Source organism: Gossypium hirsutum, chromosome A05, assembly GCF_007990345.1.
Source record: "Gossypium hirsutum isolate 1008001.06 chromosome A05, Gossypium_hirsutum_v2.1, whole genome shotgun sequence".
NCBI lineage: Eukaryota > Viridiplantae > Streptophyta > Magnoliopsida > Malvales > Malvaceae > Gossypium > Gossypium hirsutum.
In genome coordinates this window covers 95,253,532-95,271,623 of record NC_053428.1, presented here as the reverse complement: position 1 = coordinate 95,271,623, position 18,092 = coordinate 95,253,532, and the positions used below count along the sequence as shown (strand labels likewise).

The following is an 18,092-nucleotide window of genomic DNA, read 5'->3' as shown; positions in this document are numbered from 1 at the left end:
GCAGGGGACCTACGGCCGGACAACATGCCCATGGGGACAGACCCTGTGTCACATACGGCCCAGACACATGGCCGTGTGTCTACCCGTGTAGACAGTTTGGAGGCTATTTTTCGAGCCATTGGTCACCCTTTTACATCCATATACCCACTCATATACTTCAAGGACACTTAACATGGTATATAATTACACTTAAACATCCTTTACATGATTCCTACATGTAAATCTTATTACACTTGTTCAAATTACACTTCTTGTACTAGGGTTATCATTAGCACATTCCACATTTTATACTTAGGCCATGATATAACCACATACCATTTTATGCCATAACCATACTCAAGTTATTGGGCCTCATTTTACACATCCATTCATGCTAGACTATACAATCACATCACAATAAACATTTCAACATAAACATTTATATTTAGTAGGGTTACCACCCATATCAATATGAGCCACATCTCATGGCCGTATACAAAATGAATTAGCATATCTTCATAAGCCATTTCTTGGCTGACCAAATGACACATATAACAAAATGATCAAAAATCCTATACATGCCATTTTATCAAAATGAATGTTTCTTTATACCAAAACGAGACTTGTTGATAGTGTAATCAAGGCTCCCATTGTCTTCCAAGCTCCATGAGTCCACGAGCTCTATAAAATAGGGAAAAATGAAATGGGGTAAGCATTTAAATGCTTAATAAGTCTATATAACAGGAAAGTAAACTTACCAGTTATTTTAACATACAACCACATTAGATAGGCAATCCATCAAGTATAGAATGTTTTCCCTAACACATGCACTCTGTGATATCCCGAATTAGGGCCTAAACAAAATAGTGGTTTCGAAACCACAATTCTGAAGTAGAAAATTTATTCCGATTAATTTTTATAATTTATTGAGTGATTAGATGCATGTGTTAGAATATCGATAGAAAATTTCATGAATTACATGTCTAATTTGCCTATTAGGACTTAATTGCAAAAGTTGATAAATATGAGTTTTAGATGTTAAAGGATTTAATTGAAGAGCATAATTGAAGTAGAGGTCCTTAAATGGTAATTATACCATTAGGTTTTCATGGACAAAAATGGACATGCATAGGTAGAAATAACCAAAGTTTTTAATGAAGGGTATTTTAATCATTTGGAAATTAAAAGATTAAAAAAAGGAAAAAGATGGAAAAATATGTCCATCTTCTTCATTAGGACGAAATTTCAAGGGTTCTCCATAGCTAGGGATTGTTTCAAGCTTCAAAGCTCTATAGTAAGTGATTCCAAGCCCTGTTTTTAATGTTCTTTACGTTTTTTGAGTCCCAGTAACTTGATTTAGCTTATTCTAGCAATAATTTAACCTAGGGTTTATATTTGGAAAAATACCCATAGGTGAAATGTGTTTATTTTGATGTTTTATGGTAGAATATAAAGCTTGAAATTGTGTTAAACAACTTTTGCTAAACGATTTTACGTGAAAACGAGTAAAATGACATAATCGGTAAAAATACCTAATGTTTATAACTATATGTTAGAGTGTGAGAATTTGATGTTTCCATAGAAGGGAAAAATGATCATCATGTCATAAAACATAAGAATTTTGGAAAAAAAATTAATTTTTGAGCTTTGGGGAAAAAGTGTAAATATGTAAAAATTTAGGGGCAAAATCATAATTTTTCCAAAGTTAGAGTTAAGGACTATGTTGATAAATGTGAGTATTAAATCAGCTAAATGTGTTATTTTAAACCAAGAAAGACGTGGAATCGACCTTGATCGGGGAAAGGAAAAGATTGTGGACTAAATTGCAAAATTTCTTTATTTTGTACCGAGGTAAGTTCATGTGTAAATGTAGTAACATAATTGTCATTTTAAGTAATTTAATGTTATTTATATGATATGATGATTAATACATTAAATATTATGCTTTGTGGTTATTATTGAGTAATATACTAATTATGTGTGCTACTTGTTAAATATGAACTGCTACCGAGTATCGGTTTCGATATTCCGTGGAAGACGACAAAGATGTGTGATCGAGGAAAAATCCCATTTGAACCTTGGGAATAGATTAGAATACAAGTGACATGTCACTAGGATATTTGAGTTCCGAGCTCGTTGAGTTGAGTCCGAGTTCGTGAGATGTAACTACGCATCCGAACTTGTTGAGTTGAGTCCGAGTTCACTTATGGATGCGAACGCCCAAGCTCTTTGAGTTGAGTCTGAGTTCACTTATGGGTGGGTTACATGGTAGCTTGGCTACATAATTTCCGCAGGCTATTGAGTTTGTCTAGCTGCGGGTATGGCACTTATGTGCATGAAATCCGTGTATTCGAATCATATTCCGATGTGTTCAACGGGTAAATCTTAAGTGGATAAGGTGAATACCTAAAACGAAGGTGACATGTTGGTAAGTGTGGTGAATGAGAAAATTTGTACAGGTGTGTACTTAACCCTCGGGTTGAGACTTCAATATAACAATAATATGGTAGGATCATGAATGAGAAATATGATATGAATGCTTTGGTGATATTATGCAAATGTGGATTTCGTATTATTGCATCGTTATGTTACTTGCTATTTACATGTGAACTTACTAAGCAATTATGCTTACTCCCTCCTCTCTATTCCTTTTAGTTTTGTCAAGCCGGCTAGGAGATCGGGAACGGTCGGAGGCGCACTCACACTATCAACAAACTATTTCGGTATAATAACTTGTATATTTTGGGAATATGGCATGTATAGCATTATAATCATTTTGTGGATATAATCTTATGATATGGTTCATGGATGGCATGGAAATGTTTGAGAATGATTAGCTATTGGAGTGGCTAATCAAGATTATATTTGATAACACGTATGCTTTATGTGCTAACTAATCTATGGAAATCCATAAAATGGTGAAATTGGCTATAAAACAGAATCACATAGCAGCAGTGACGTGAGTTTGAAAAATCACTAAAAATAGTAGAGATTGAATTAGATGATGAATGAAATATGGAATTGAATCTTAATGAATCTATTTTCATGTGGAAGGAACAAAATAGGTAAAAAAGTTTTATTTTATGAGATATTTATGTTTTGGTGAAATAGGGTCAGAGCAATTTTTGAATTCCATGTTCTGACTTTAGAAATTCATCATAAATTGTGTAAAAATAATTAGGACTTACACTTTATATGTATAGATTCCTTATTGAGTATATTTTTAATAGAAATAAACAAAATGATCATTGGATCTCTGTACAGGAATAAATTTGATTCGTAGTGCACAGGGGTCAGAGTAGCCAAACCCTGAAACAGGGGAGACTTTAACTAATAAACTGTACTATTTTGCCCTACCAAAAATTCTAGAAAAAATTTAGTAAGTAGATATATGAGACTAGTTTCAGTAAAAATTTACGGAATTTGAGTTTGAGTTTTGTAACTTGAGATATGATTTTTTTAGCAACTGTGATGCAGATGGACAGTTTACTACAAGAATTGTTTGAACTTGTTTAAATGCTAAAATAAGTTTAGTAATGTCTCATGCTTGACTCCGGCGATGGTCTCGAGTAAGGAGGCGTTACATTTTGTGGTATTAGAGCTATGGTTTAGTCGGTTGTCGGGCTAACGTGGTGTATGTACGGGTTTTGCTATACACGCCATATATATATTGTGATAGTGTGACGACTCCTGACCTTTAAAATGATTTTTTTTGTAGTAAATGGATCTCGATCTAGCTGTGGCTGATGATGTAGAGAGCAATGTGCCAGCTGCTGAAGGGGCTGTGCTGACTGAAAGTCGACCTCCTACTGTTGGTCAAGGAGGAGGAAAAAGGGCTTGGGAAGCCTTTCTTTAGATGATGAATGCATGGTACTCCGAGTTCGTTCGTACGGACCTAAATGCTCAACAACCTCCCCCAACTTCCCTGATTCCTCAACCAGTACCCCCGGTGCCTCAAGGTATGGATCTGATGAAATTTCATAGAACCTCAGTTGACAGAATTCGTAAGCAATGGGCTGAAGAATTCAGGGCAAATGTTGATGATGATGTCGAGAAAGCAGAATTTTGGCTTGAGAATTCTATTCGGGTATTTGATGAATTGTCTTGTATACCTGAAGAGTGCTTGAAATGTACTATATCCTTGTTGAGAGATTCAACCTATTATTGGTGGAAGACATTGATTTCAGTGGTACCGAAGGAGAAAGTGACTTGGGAGTTCTTTCAAGAAGAATTTTGGAAGAAACACATCAGTGAAAGATTTGTTGATCAGAAGCGTAAAGAGTTTCTCGAGTTGAAACAAGGCAACATGACAACTACTGAGTATGAAAGGGAGTTCGTTCGATTGAGTAAGTATGCTAGAGAATATATTCCTTCAGAGGATAAAATGTGCAGACGATTTGAAGACGGACTCAATGAAGACATTAAAGTATTTGTGGGAATTCTTGAGTTGAAAGAGTCCGTAGTACTTGTTGATCGGGCTTGCAAGGCTGAAGAACTAATTAAAGAAAAGAGAAAGGCTGAGGCTGAGACTAGAAATTTGAAGAAAAGACCGATGAGCAGTGCATTTCCACCGCAATCTAGAAAATCCAGATATATGTATTCTCGTTCTCATGTTTCGGCCGGACATTCGTATGAGAATCGTAAGAAGCAAAATACGGGTTTTAAATCCCAGACTACTTCTGTGACTAGTGTGGGAAATTCGAGATTTATTAGACCCAAGTGCCAACGATGTTGTAGAAGTCACCTTGGTCCATGTAGAACTAATGAATGTTATCAGTGTGGTTCTCCAGATCATTTTATTAGAGACTGTCTCGAGAGAATTGAGAAAGAAAAATTTCATAATGCAAAACCTAGTGGTGCAGTTTCGAGAGGAAAATCATCGAGAAATGCTGGGAATGAGGCAAGCAACAAGAATGTAGTCAGAGATTCAACGTTTAAAACTGAAGCTAGAGCTCCAGCTAGAACTTATGCCATAAAGGCGCGTGAAGATGCTTCATCTCCTGATGTGATCACTGGTATTTTCTCTCTTTATGATGTTAATGTTATTGCTTTGATTGACCCTGGTTCTACTCATTCATGTGTATGCATGAAATTGGTGTCTAATATGAGTATACCTGTTGAGTCTACGGAATTTATGCTTAAAGTCTCAAACTCGTTAGGCAAATGTGTTATAGTTGATAAAGTATGCAAGAAATGTCTTTTGATGATTAGAGGTCATTATTTTTCGGCCGACTTGATGTTGTTGTCATTTGATGAATTTGATGTTATTTTGGGTATGGATTTGTTGACATTGCATGATGCTATAGTAAATTGTAAACAAAAGGTTATTGAATTAAAATGTGAAAATGGTAAAATTCTGTCGGTTGAATCAGACGAATCAGAGGCATTGCCTAGTATGATTTCTTCGATGTCGGCTTAGAGATATTTGAGAAAAGGTTATGAAGCTTATTTGGCGTATGTGTTGAATACAAAGGAATTTGAGAAGAAAATTGAATCAGTGCCGATTGTATGTGAATTTGCGGATGTATTTCCAGAAGAGTTGCCAGGTTTACCTCCTGTTAGAGAAGTAGAATTTGGTATTGAGTTGATACCGGGAACAACTCCGATCTTGATTGCTCCATATAGAATGGCACCAACAGAGTTGAAAGAATTAAAGTTGCAGTTGCGAGAGTTGACTGACAAAGGTTTTGTAAGACCGAGTTTTTCGCCTTGGGGTGCTCCCGTATTATTTGTGAAAAAGAAGGATGGTTCAATGAGATTGTGTGTAGGCTATCGGCAGTTAAATAAGGTGACAGTCAAGAACAAGTATCCGTTGCCGAGAATTAATGATTTATTCAACCAGTTGAAAGGAGCGACATGGTTCTCAAAGATTGACTTGAGGTCTGGGTACTACCAGCTGCGAGTAAAAGAGTCAGATGTGCCTAAAACTGCTTTAAGAACAAGGTACGACCATTATGAACTTTTAGTTATGCCATTCGGTTTGACAAATGCTCCTGCCGTGTTTATGGATTTAATGAATCGCATATTTCGGTCATACTTGGACAAGTTTGTTATGGTATTTATTGATGATATCTTAATTTATTCAAAAGATGAGACATAGCATGCTGAGCACTTTAGGATAGTTTTGCAAACATTGAGAGATAATCAGTTGTATGCTAAGTTCAGTAAAAGTGAGTCTTGGCATCGAGAAGTTGGATTCTTGGGTCATATAGGTTCGGGTGATGGTATACGAGTTGATCCCAGAAAAAATTCAGTTATTGTTGATTGGAAACCACTGAAGAATGTAACTGGGGTTAAAAGTTTCTTGGGTCTCGCTAGTTATTATCGACGATTTGTAAACGAATTTTCTATAATTGCTACTCCTATGACCAGACTACTCCATAAGGATGTTAAATTTGAGTGGATGGAAGAATGTCAACAGAGCTTTGAGAAATTGAAAAAGTTACTGACTGAGGCACCAGTGTTGGTACAACCCGAGTCAGGTAAAGAATTTGTGGTGTATAGTAATGCTTCTCTAAATGGCTTAGGATGTGTACTTATGCAAGAAGGAAAAGTTGTGGCTTATGCTTCGAGGCAGTTGCAACCTCACGAAAGGAATTATCCGACTCATGATTTGGAACTGGCTGCTATAGTGTTTGCTTTGAAGATTTGGTGACATTATATGTATGGTGAAAAGAGCCGAGTATATACCAACCACAAAAGTCTCAAGTACTTGATGTCACAAAAGGACTTGAATTTGAGACAACAAAGATGGTTAGAATTATTGAAAGATTATGAGCTTGTGATTGACTACCATCCGGGGAAAGCGAATATGGTTGCTGATGCTTTGAGTAGAAAGTCGTTGTTTGCTTTGAGAGCTATGAATACTCAGTTGATGGTGTCTGATGATGGGTCGATTTTAGCAAAGTTGAGAGCAAGACCGATGTTTTTACAAGAGATTTGTGAAGCTCAGAAAAGTGACCAAGATTTGCAAGCCAAGAGAAAGTAATGTGAGGCTGATATGGGATTAGATTTTAGAATCGATTCTGATGGTTGCTTGATGTTTAAAGATCGGATTTGTGTATCGAAGAATGATAAGTTGATTTGGAAGATTTTGCATGAAGCACACAGTGGTTGTTTGTCAATGCATCCAGGTAGTACAAAAATGTATAATGATTTGAAAAAAATGTATTGGTGGAACGGAATGAAAAGAGATATTTTCGAGTTTGTATCACGATGCTTGATTTGTTAGCAAGGAAAAGCTAAACACCAGGTGCCTTCGGGTCTACTTCAGCCTATCATGATTCCCGAGTGGAAGTGGGATTGAGTTACCATGGACTTTGTGTCAGGGTTGCCGTTAACTCCGAGGAAGAAAGATGCCATATGGGTAATAGTTGATAGATTAACTAAATTAACTCATTTTATTCCGGTACGTACTGATTATTCTCTTGATAAGTTGGCTAAATTGTATATTAGTGAGATTGTTAGACTTCACGGAGTACCTTTTTTGATCATTTCGGACAGAGATCCGAGGTTTACCTCGCGGTTTTGGCAAAAGTTGCAAAAAGCATTAGGTATGAAGTTAAATTTCAGCACTGCCTTCCATCCACAGACTGATGAACAATCAGAAAGAGTAATTCAGATTCTTTAAGACATGCTCAGATGTTGTCTATTGGAATTCCAAGGTAGTTGGGAAAGATACTTACTATTGGTAGAATTTGCCTACAATAATAGTTATCAGGCGAGTTTGAAGATGGGACCTTATGAAGCATTGTAAGGTCGCAAGTGTCGGACGCCGCTGTATTGGACCGAACCTAAAGAAAATCAGATTTACGAAGTTGATCTAATCAAAGAAACCGAAGAAAAAGTGAAAGTGATTCAAGGTTGGTTGAAAGCTACTTCAGATAGACAGAAATCCTATGTGGATTTGAAACGAAAAGAAATCAAGTTTCAAGTCGGTGATAAGGTATTTTTAAAAGTGTCTCCATGGAAGAAAGTTCTTAGATTTGGTCGGAAAGGCAAGTTGAGTCCGCGTTTTATCGGACCGTATGAGATAATTGAAAGAGTTGGACCGGTAGCATATCGATTAGCATTACCACTTGAATTAGAAAAGATTCATGATGTGTTCCACGTATCTATGTTATGTCGGTATCGTTCAAATCCTTCACATGTAATTTCTCCGACAGAAATCGAGTTGCAACCGGATATGACTTAGAATGAAGAACCGATTAAGATTTTAGCTCGGGAGGTCAAGCAACTAAGAAATAAAAGTATCGCTCTTGTGAAAGTATTGTGGCAAAAGAACGGGGTAGAAGAGGCTACATGGAGCCCGAGGAAACTATAAGGAATCAATACCCACACCTGTTCCCTGATAAGATTTTTGGGGACGAAAATCCTTAAAGTGGGAGAGAGTTGTGATATCCCGAAATAGGGCCTAAACGAAATAGCGTTTCGAAACCACAATTCTAAAGTAGAAAAATTTATTCCGATTAATTTTTATAATTTATTGAGTGATTAGATGCATGTGTTAGAATATCGATAGAAAATTTCATGAATTGCATGTCTAATTGCCTATTGGGACTTAATTGCAAAAGTTGATAAATATGAGTTTTAGATGTTAAAGGATTTAATTGAAGAGCATAATTGAAGTAGAGGTCCTTAAATGGTAATTATACCATTAGGTTTTCATGGACAAAAATGGACATACATAGGTAGAAATAACCAAAGTTTTTAATGAAGGGTATGGCACTTATGTGCATGAAATCCGTGTATTCGAATCATATTCCGATGTGTTCAACGGGTAAATCTTAAGTGGATAAGGTGAATACCTAAAACGAAGGTGACATGTTGGTAAGTGTGGTGAATGAGAAAATTTGTACAGGTGTGTACTTAACCCTCGGGTTGAGACTTCAATATAACAATAATATGGTAGGATCATGAATGAGAAATATGATATGAATGCTTTGGTGATATTATGCAAATGTGGATTTCGTATTATTGCATCGTTATGTTACTTGCTATTTACATGTGAACTTACTAAGCAATTATGCTTACTCCCTCCTCTCTATTCCTTTTAGTTTTGTCAAGCCGGCTAGGAGATCGGGAACGGTCGGAGGCGCGCTCACACTATCAACAAACTATTTCAGTATAATGACTTGTATATTTTGGGAATATGGCATGTATAGCATTATAATCATTTTGTGTATATAATCTTATGATATGGCTCATGGATGGCATGAAAATGTTTGAGAATGATTAGCTATTGGAGTGGCTAATCAAGATTATATTTGATAACACGTATGCTTTATGTGCTAACTAATCTATGGAAATCCATAAAATGGTGAAATTGGCTATAAAACAGAATCATACAACATCAGTGACGTGAGTTTGAAAAATCACTAAAAACAGAATTGGATGATGAATAAAATATGGAATTGAAGATTAATGAATCTATGTTCATGTGGAAGAAACAAAATAGGTAAAAGAGTTGTATTTTATGATATATTTACGTTTTGGTGAAACAGGGTCAGAGCGATTTCTAGATTCCCTGTTCTGAGTTTATAAATTAATAATAAATTGTGTAAAAATATTTAGGACTCATACTTTATATGTATGGATTCCTTATTGAGTTTATTTTTAAGAGAAACAAACTAAATGATCATTGGATCTCTGCACAGGAAGAAATTTGATTCGTAGTGCACAGGGGTCAGAGTAGCCGAACCCTGAAATTGGGGAGAATTTAACTAATAAACTGTACTCACTAGCCCTACAAAAAATTCTAGAAAAAAATTAGTAAGTAGATATATGAGTCTAGTTTCAGGGAAAATTTACGGAATTTGATTTCAAGTTTCGTAACTCGAGATATGATTTTTTTAGTGATTGTGAGGCAGATGGACAGTTTACTACGAGAATTGTTTAAACTTGTTTAAATGCTAAAATAGGTTTTGTAATGTCTCATGCTCGACTCCGGTGACGGTCTCGGGTAAGGGGGCGTTACACACTCAATCATCAAGATTAGACACATAGTAATATTTGATAATAAACAATTAGTATATGAGCTCATCATAACAAAAATCTCAATTCCACTTTTCATACTAATGCCGTTGAATTTCTTGGAATCTCGATGGATATTCTTTGGTACACTTATGGTGTACTAAATCATTTATCATCAATTCATATTAGAGACCTTTTTAATGAGCGTACTCCTACGAACCTTATTCTTTTACGGCAAGATTACCAGTCTAGGTTAAATCCCCCGTAGTATAAACTCATAGAGTAATGTCGGGATTTCCAGTCTAGGCTAAATCCCCTGCGATGACAAATACTCTAATGAGCTTGGATCTGAATTACCTGTTCAGGCTAAATTCAGATCCTAATATGGATTACCCATCCGGGCTAAATCCATTTAAAATACATATTCTTCGGGATGCCAGATTACGTAAGGAACACCCGTCTGGGCTAGATCTTTTTTACCATCAATTCATTTTCAAGAATTCCATCGGATACCCTTTTCATTCAACCGGGATATTTAATTCCCTTTTTAATCAATACACTCATGTTTCTTGAACTATTATACATTGAGTATCAAAATTTATATCACATCCAAGAAAATACATTAAATATTTTTGAAGTATTACTTCGAGTTACATGAACTTACTTGGAAGATGTTTCGAATTAGGATTTCGGTTATTTCGAAACCTTTTGTTTTCCACGGTCAACCTCCAGAATTGGTCTCTCGGGGTCTATATAAACAAAATAAATTATTATTCTATCTCATTATTCAAATCTAGCCCAAAATTTCACTCTTGGGAAAAATAACCACTTTACCCCTAACCTTTCACATTTTTATAATTTGGTCCTAACGCTCGTGAAACGAAATGCATGTATTTTCTTAGTTACCCAAGCCTAGTTGAATCTATTCTAAGCTCATATCAGCCCACATTTTCCTCTATTTCACATTTCTACCACACATTTTGTACCTTTAACAATTAAGTCCCTTTTTAATGTTTTCATGAAAAATCATCTAGTAAAAGATGTTTATCTAACATCTAACTTTCATAATCCTCCATAAATCATCAAAGAACAATCATCTCATGCATGGGTCAAATTTTTAGCATGAACCTTAGCTTGAAATATGGGTAGAAATGGATAGAGCATGTTATGAGGATTTCAAAAATGTTAAGAACGTTAAAAATGTGGCTAGGAGTCACTTACTATCAAGCCTGAAAATGTCAAAACCCTAGCTTATGAAACCCTTGCAAATTTCGGCAGCCACAAGGAAGAAGATGAGTGAATTTTGCTTTGATTTTCCCTTTTTATTTCATTTATTACTAAATGACCAAAATGTCCTTCCTTACTAAACTTTCAAAATTTTTTTCCATCCATGCCCATTTTTGTCCAAAAACTTATAATTTGGTCAAATTTCTATTCAAATCCTCCTAATTAATAATCCAAAGCAATTTCATACAAGTTGCTTCTAGAACACAAGCTTTGCAATTTATTCGATTTGGTCCCTAATTTTTAAATTGGACACCTTACACCTAGATTTTCTTTATGAAATTTTCACACATGCATGTTTTCATGTCCTAGACCTCAAAACGATCATAAAACAAATATTTTTATGTCAATTTTGTGGTCCCGTAACCACTATTCTGACTAAGCCCTAATTTAGGATGTTACAGTAAAAGTAAGATATGACAAAATTAGATGGATGAGAAGAAAGGAGGATTTGGAGTGTAAATTTACCATGAAAGTACATGAAGATGTGATGGTAATGATGATGATTAGATTTTATTTTAAATTAAATAATAATAAAAAAGAAAAAAAATGGATAGATGTTTTAAAACAAAGATGTAGAAGAATGGAGAAAAAGAAAAGAAAAGAAGAAGAAGAAGAAGCTATAATCTTTTTCTCACGTTTCTCCCTTCTATCTTCACCAAGTTTCACTTTTTTTTTGCCTCTTTCCACCATTTTAAAATTTTCCAAGTTTCAAATTCTAAAATTCTTCATAGATTTTAAATGAAATTAAGAGAAAAATTACATACTAAACTCATTCTCTTGTAAAGCTAGCTAATAGCCATTTTGCAGGAGAAAGAAAAGTGAATAAAAGTTAAAGGTTTTGAGTAAACGAGGTAAGAATGATGAGTCTTCTTAAGGGATTTCTTATTTATCTATGTGATTAAATATTGTGTATGAAAAATGTGTATTATGTAAATATGATTAGTGTATTGATGAGTAAATATTGTGTATGTGTATTATGTAATGAAGAGGAAAAGAAAATAAGAGAAGAGAAGAATATATGGAGGATAAAGGCAAATGTGTATGGCGAAGGAGTGGAGCAAGAAAAGAAAGGTTCCTACAAGTATTTTGAGTAAGTATATCAAGAATTTTATTTTATTCCAATTAAATATATAATTTTAAACTTGTTTAATTGTTTTGGTAATATTATTAGGAAATTACTAGTGTATAAAAAAGAATATTTGTTTAGAATTATAATAGTTATATGAAAGTGAAAGTATTTTTCATATAGTGAATTGAAAAATATGTGAGTAGTAATTTGAAGAATAAAGGCTTAATTTCAATAAGTACAAATTTAGATATGTGTAATAAATGTCAATATTTAATATCTAAGCAAATGAGAAATTTTAATTCGGTGAATGTCAAGAGAAAATTTGAAGATCGTTGATTCTATTTAAATAAAGACTAAATTGCAAAAATAGTAAAGCTTGAATTGTTTCATTGTTGAGAAACAATGAAATGAAGTATGTAAGTAAGATATAAGTGGTATGCCAATAAGAAAAGTGATAGTGGCAGCACGGTGCAAGTGACAAAGGCACTACAATACAAAGTGATATCCGCACGTTGTGCAAAATATAGTGGCACTTCGGTGCATTTTATCGTTTTTGGTTAAAATAATGCTTTAGTATAGTTTTTAATTAGACAAAAATCGTGCATAAGGATGGAAACTTATGTTTGTAAGTTATAAACATGTCTATGTATGTATATAAATATGTGTGTAAAATGAGAAAATTCTATATATATATATAATAGTATCACTCTTGTTATACTTACTAAGCTCCTATGAGCTTAATGCGATTTATTTTAAATGCATAGGTATATATTTCTTTGAAGTTAGGGTGTGGATTGACTCCAACTCATTTCACCAATCCTAAAGTTTTGAAAGAAGTATGAATTTTAAATTTTGGTTATTAGTCTTGGCATGTACATAGGAACTTGTAAGGTATGTTTTATAACTAAAGAATGAAATTGGTTGGGAATTGGTCTTAGAATGTAAACTTATTATTTCAAATATGTAATAAGTTGTTTGAGTTAGATTTAAATGTGTTTAGTGTTGGTTATCAATAGAAAATTATATGGCATTGGATATGTGGAGCCTATGTGTGTCATGGAAGTTGTTTTAAGTAAGAAATAGTGAAAAATGAAAAATGTGTAGGTTGTGAAATTGCAGGGTTGACGTCGCAACGAGGAATTTTGTGTAGTCATGACAAGCAAATGATGTTGCCATGATAGGATATTGATGTCATGACAAGGCAACTCAAAGAGTGACATCATGATGAGGGATTTCCTTGATGTCCTAACAAGAGACTGACGTCGTGATGAGGAAAAATTGACGTCGTGACAAGCTCTTAAATGTTTGAGTTTTCATCCTTTTGTCCCAAATTAAGTTTTGTTTTGTCAGAAAGTTTTCTAAAGCTCGTGTTAGGTTTAGTTAAGCTAGATAATAATATTTTTGAGGCATTATGAATGTTTATTTGATGAGGTAATATTGAAGTTGCTTCGGAAACAAATGCGACATCTTGGTACTTTGGCTTGGCGATTGGGTTAGGTAAAGGGTGTTATAGTATATTTGCCAAGCCAACGGTAAGTCATAATGAAAAACACTAGATACGTGTTTGAGATGTACCTCGTTTGTAGCATTTACTATTTCCCACTATTTAGTTTGCATCACCACTTTTCCCCTAAAGTTCGATGCACAACCCACCTTTCTCATAGGTGGTAGCCCCACTAATAATTCAATAGACTTCATATCAGTTTGTCGCCCCTCTAGAATTTCCAAAAGGGTCTTCTTAGTACTCCTCAAATCTACCAAGTCAATATTCTTTCCCTCATGAACATTCTTGGCTATTTGGATTGCCGACAATATCTTCATTTTGCCCCTCATGTCTCAACTTACTAGTACAACCCATTGTTTTTTTCGAGTATCCAGGATACATATACATTTAAAAAAAGGAACCAAAAGAGTATTAATCTTGTCAAGGAAATTTAAGCCAAGAACGAAGTCGTAATCATCCAAGTGCATTACCTCGAAGTTTATCTTGCCTTTCCATTGAACAATCTGTAGCTCAACTCCTTGTGCTACTCCAACAATTGGGACCTCTTTGGAAATAACAATTTTGATATTCTTAGTTGATTCACTAACTAAGAGACCAATTTTACCCATGACTTTTTCTGATATGAACATGTCTGGTGCTCTCGTATCAATAAGAGCACTTCTCCTTTGGCGTGCGATGTTGATGTCCACAAACATCAACCTTTTCTACTTGTGATCTCTCTTCGCTTTAGCAGAATTGAGTGTCAATGATCCAAGCTTTAAAGCCTCACTCTCTGCTTCTACTTCAACTTCTTTACTACTCATGGGCCACTTTAACCGCTCTGGACAGTTTCGCATCCTATGTAGACCACAACATAAGAAGTACTATCTTGGATTCTTCTCATTCTCTCTAACCTCTTTGGCTTTGATAGAATGAACAATCGAACCAAGCTTCATTGATGCTTTATCTGGTTCATCATCCCCTTCGATAGTAGAAAACACAAATTTCTTTGGAAAGTCCTTACCATAAGCGAATCATGAAAAAGAAAGCATTTCACTGGCCTTGGAAACACAAAAATATATAGACATTTTTAACACCTTTTGAGCTCTAACTCATGCAGTTTCGTAGTAAATTTAGTCAAAATTCATACTTTAATTATAAATAATTAATTTGAACTTAAATTATTAACATATTGAATTTTAAATATTTTTATAATAAATTTATACAAATTTGGCTTATTTTCAATAGTTTTGCACAGAAGATGAAAATTGGCTCGACAGACACCTTGAAAAGCTTGAACCATCAGAGGAATTTTTGCTTTAAGTGAACCAAGGGCAAGATTAAGTATTTTTCCAGCCAAGATCGGTCCAAATGATGATCATTTATATACTTTATATTTAACTTTTATCCAAGTTAAATTGTGTTAAAAATTAATAAAAAGCCTGAAAGAGAAATTGGCAAGCCCAAAACCGACCCAATAAGTTGACCCAATCAGCTTATTTAGCTGATTTAATTAATTGCAAAACAGCCCTCAAGTTTCCTTAAAAATACATTCAAACCCCTCCACTTTTTGTGCCTTTAAAAAATTCCCTAATCTAAATTTAGCAAAGTTCGAAACATTCAAAATTTGCATCAATGTGTGGCCAGCCAAGGGGTGTATGGCTGCTAATTTTTTTTCTATTTCTAGTAGCCAATCCCATCTATAAATACCCCTTTCTCCTCTTCATTCAACACACCTCTCATTCACACTTCTTTCTCTCCTTTACTCAATTTCTCCCTTCCAAAACCTCCCTTTGTTTCCTATTTCCCCCTTCTATTTCCCTTTGCTGATATTCCTCTTGGAAAAGAGCTTTCAACCACCTTGTATAGCAAAATTCAAGTGCTTATAGAAGAATTGGATCAACAGAACGAGTAGAGTAGGAGATTAGAAAACTAGTCTGACTTCGGAGAAATACTGGATTTGATTCTAGTTTCCTATTCTTTAAATTTCATTACTGTTGTTATGAACATGTCTATGAATATTTTTTATGTTGCTATTCTGAATTTAATTAACATGGCTTAAATTTAATTCGTGTTAGGTTGATTGTATTTCATCTACTTAAATTATTAAAATTATGTTTGTGTTATTATAGGTCTTGCTAAATTGTTTGATTAAGTAAAACCATGATTATGTATACTTGCATTATAATTGTAAGGTAACTAATGAGTTAATTATTAATCGTATTGAAATTGTAATTAAGTGACACAATACTTAATCAGTGCATGTTTAATCTTCTAAGGTAGCTGAGGGTTAAATTAGCGAATGTATTAAACGGTACATTAGCCTTGCATAACTTGCAAGATTATTGTGATTAAATTGTTTCAATGTAGGAATGTATTGTTACTTCACTTAATCTTTTACTTGCTTATTAAAATTGATTAATTATTTGAATTGACATAGTAATATGTTCAAGAGATTAGTTAATTTGGTAAGTTGGTATGTGCTCTAAGTTAACAAGTTGTTGTGAATTTATTTGTAATAGCATGAACATTATTTTAATAATATTAAGTTAAGAAATGTAATTGATCTAACACAATTATTTCATATTGAGTAAATTTGTTTTCAGAAATCGTGCATTGGAATTTTTACCTTTTAATTTTCTTAGTTAGTTTTCTTAGTTAAAATCTAGTTTCATTAAACCATTTTTCAAAACAAAAGATTTTCCTTCACCAAAGTGTTTTTAATTTCATTTCATAAATATTTTTTTACACAATCCCTGTAGGTACGATAACTCAACTTACTTAATTATGCATTTTTAATTGCATTTGTGAAATTGTTATTTTTGCATTTTGGTTTATTTTTCTCTTTAATTTTAACTTAATGAAATTTCTATGATTATTTCAGGTGTTTATGAGTATTGATCGAATTATTGATTTACTCCCTGTAGATTTTGAGATTGAAAGAACTTTTTCACAACAAAGAAGACAAACAACTTAAAGAAGGACTGAAGAGATGAACTTCAAAAACCAGAATCAAGGAAATGAAGCAAATCAAGTTCAAAATCCTATCCTTATTGCTGATGATAGGTATAGAGATCTAAGACAATATGCAGTGCCAGTGTTTTATGAGCTTAATCCACGTATTAGGAGACCTGAAATTGAGGCACAACAATTTGAGTTGATGTCAGTTATGTTCCAAATGCTTCAGATAGTGAGCCAATTTAATGGAATGCCTACTAAAGATGATCACCTTCACTTAAGACTATTTATGGAAGTGAGTGATTCTTTCAAGCTGGCTGAAGTACCCGAAGATGCATTACGATTAAAGCTGTTCCTGTATTCACTAAGGGATGAGCTCGACCCTAGTTGAACTCATTGCCACCAAATGTTATTTCCACATGGCAAGAGTTAGTGTAACGATTCCTTATAAAGTATTTCCCACCTAGCAAGAATGCTAAGTTAAGGAATGAGATCACTATCTTCCAATAGATGGATGATGAGTCCTTGTATAAGGCATGGGAAAGGTTTAAAGAACTATTATGAAGATACCCTCATCATGGAATCCCTCATTGCATCTAATTAGAGACATTCTATAATGGTCTCAATGCTCATACAAGGATGGTAGTGGACGCTTCTGCTAACAACACTCTTCTTTCTAAGTTTTACAATGAGGTTTATGAAATCATCGAGAGGATTCCCCAGTAACAATTATCAATGGCCAACCAATCAAGTAGTGTTAGAAAGATGAGTCGCTGGAGTACATGAAGTGGATGCTCTCACTTCACATGCATCTCAGGTATCTTCAATATCCTCAATGCTTAAAAACTTTACTACTAATGGGTTTAATAATTTTGTAACTTAGCCACCGAATCAATTTGAAAATGTAGCCTATGTTTATTGTGGGAAAGGGCACTTGTTCAAAGAATGACAGTCAAACCTAGAATCTGTGTATTACATGGGTAACTAGAACCAAAGCCGAGGAAAGCAAAGACTGCAAACCAATTTCAATAACCCATCTTGGAGAAACCACCCTAATTTTTCTGGGAGTAACCAAGAAGTTGGGCCTAGTAACACTTATACACAACCCAGACTGACCAAGCCATCTGTATTTACCCATCAAGTTTAGAAATAGCCTCAAGTTGAACCATCCAATGGCTTGGAAAACTTGTTAAAGGCATATAGCAAAAAAATGATGCCTTAATCCAAAGCCAAGAAGCCACATTAAAAAACCTGGAGAATCAAGTAGATCAACTCATTATTGAACTTAGAAATCGACCATAAGATGCTTGCCTAGTGATACGGAAAATCCAAGAAATCTGGGGA

General features: G+C 34.3%; 1 non-coding gene across 1 annotated transcript; it reads right to left on the bottom strand.

Annotated features, from left to right (window-relative positions):
* Nucleotides 1–17,225: 17,225 nt before the first annotated feature.
* Nucleotides 17,226–17,332, bottom strand: LOC121229769 (small nucleolar RNA R71). The gene has a single exon (XR_005927725.1). It is a non-coding gene; the product is annotated as a small nucleolar RNA R71 (small nucleolar RNA).
* Between the last annotated feature and the right edge of the window lie 760 nt (nucleotides 17,333–18,092).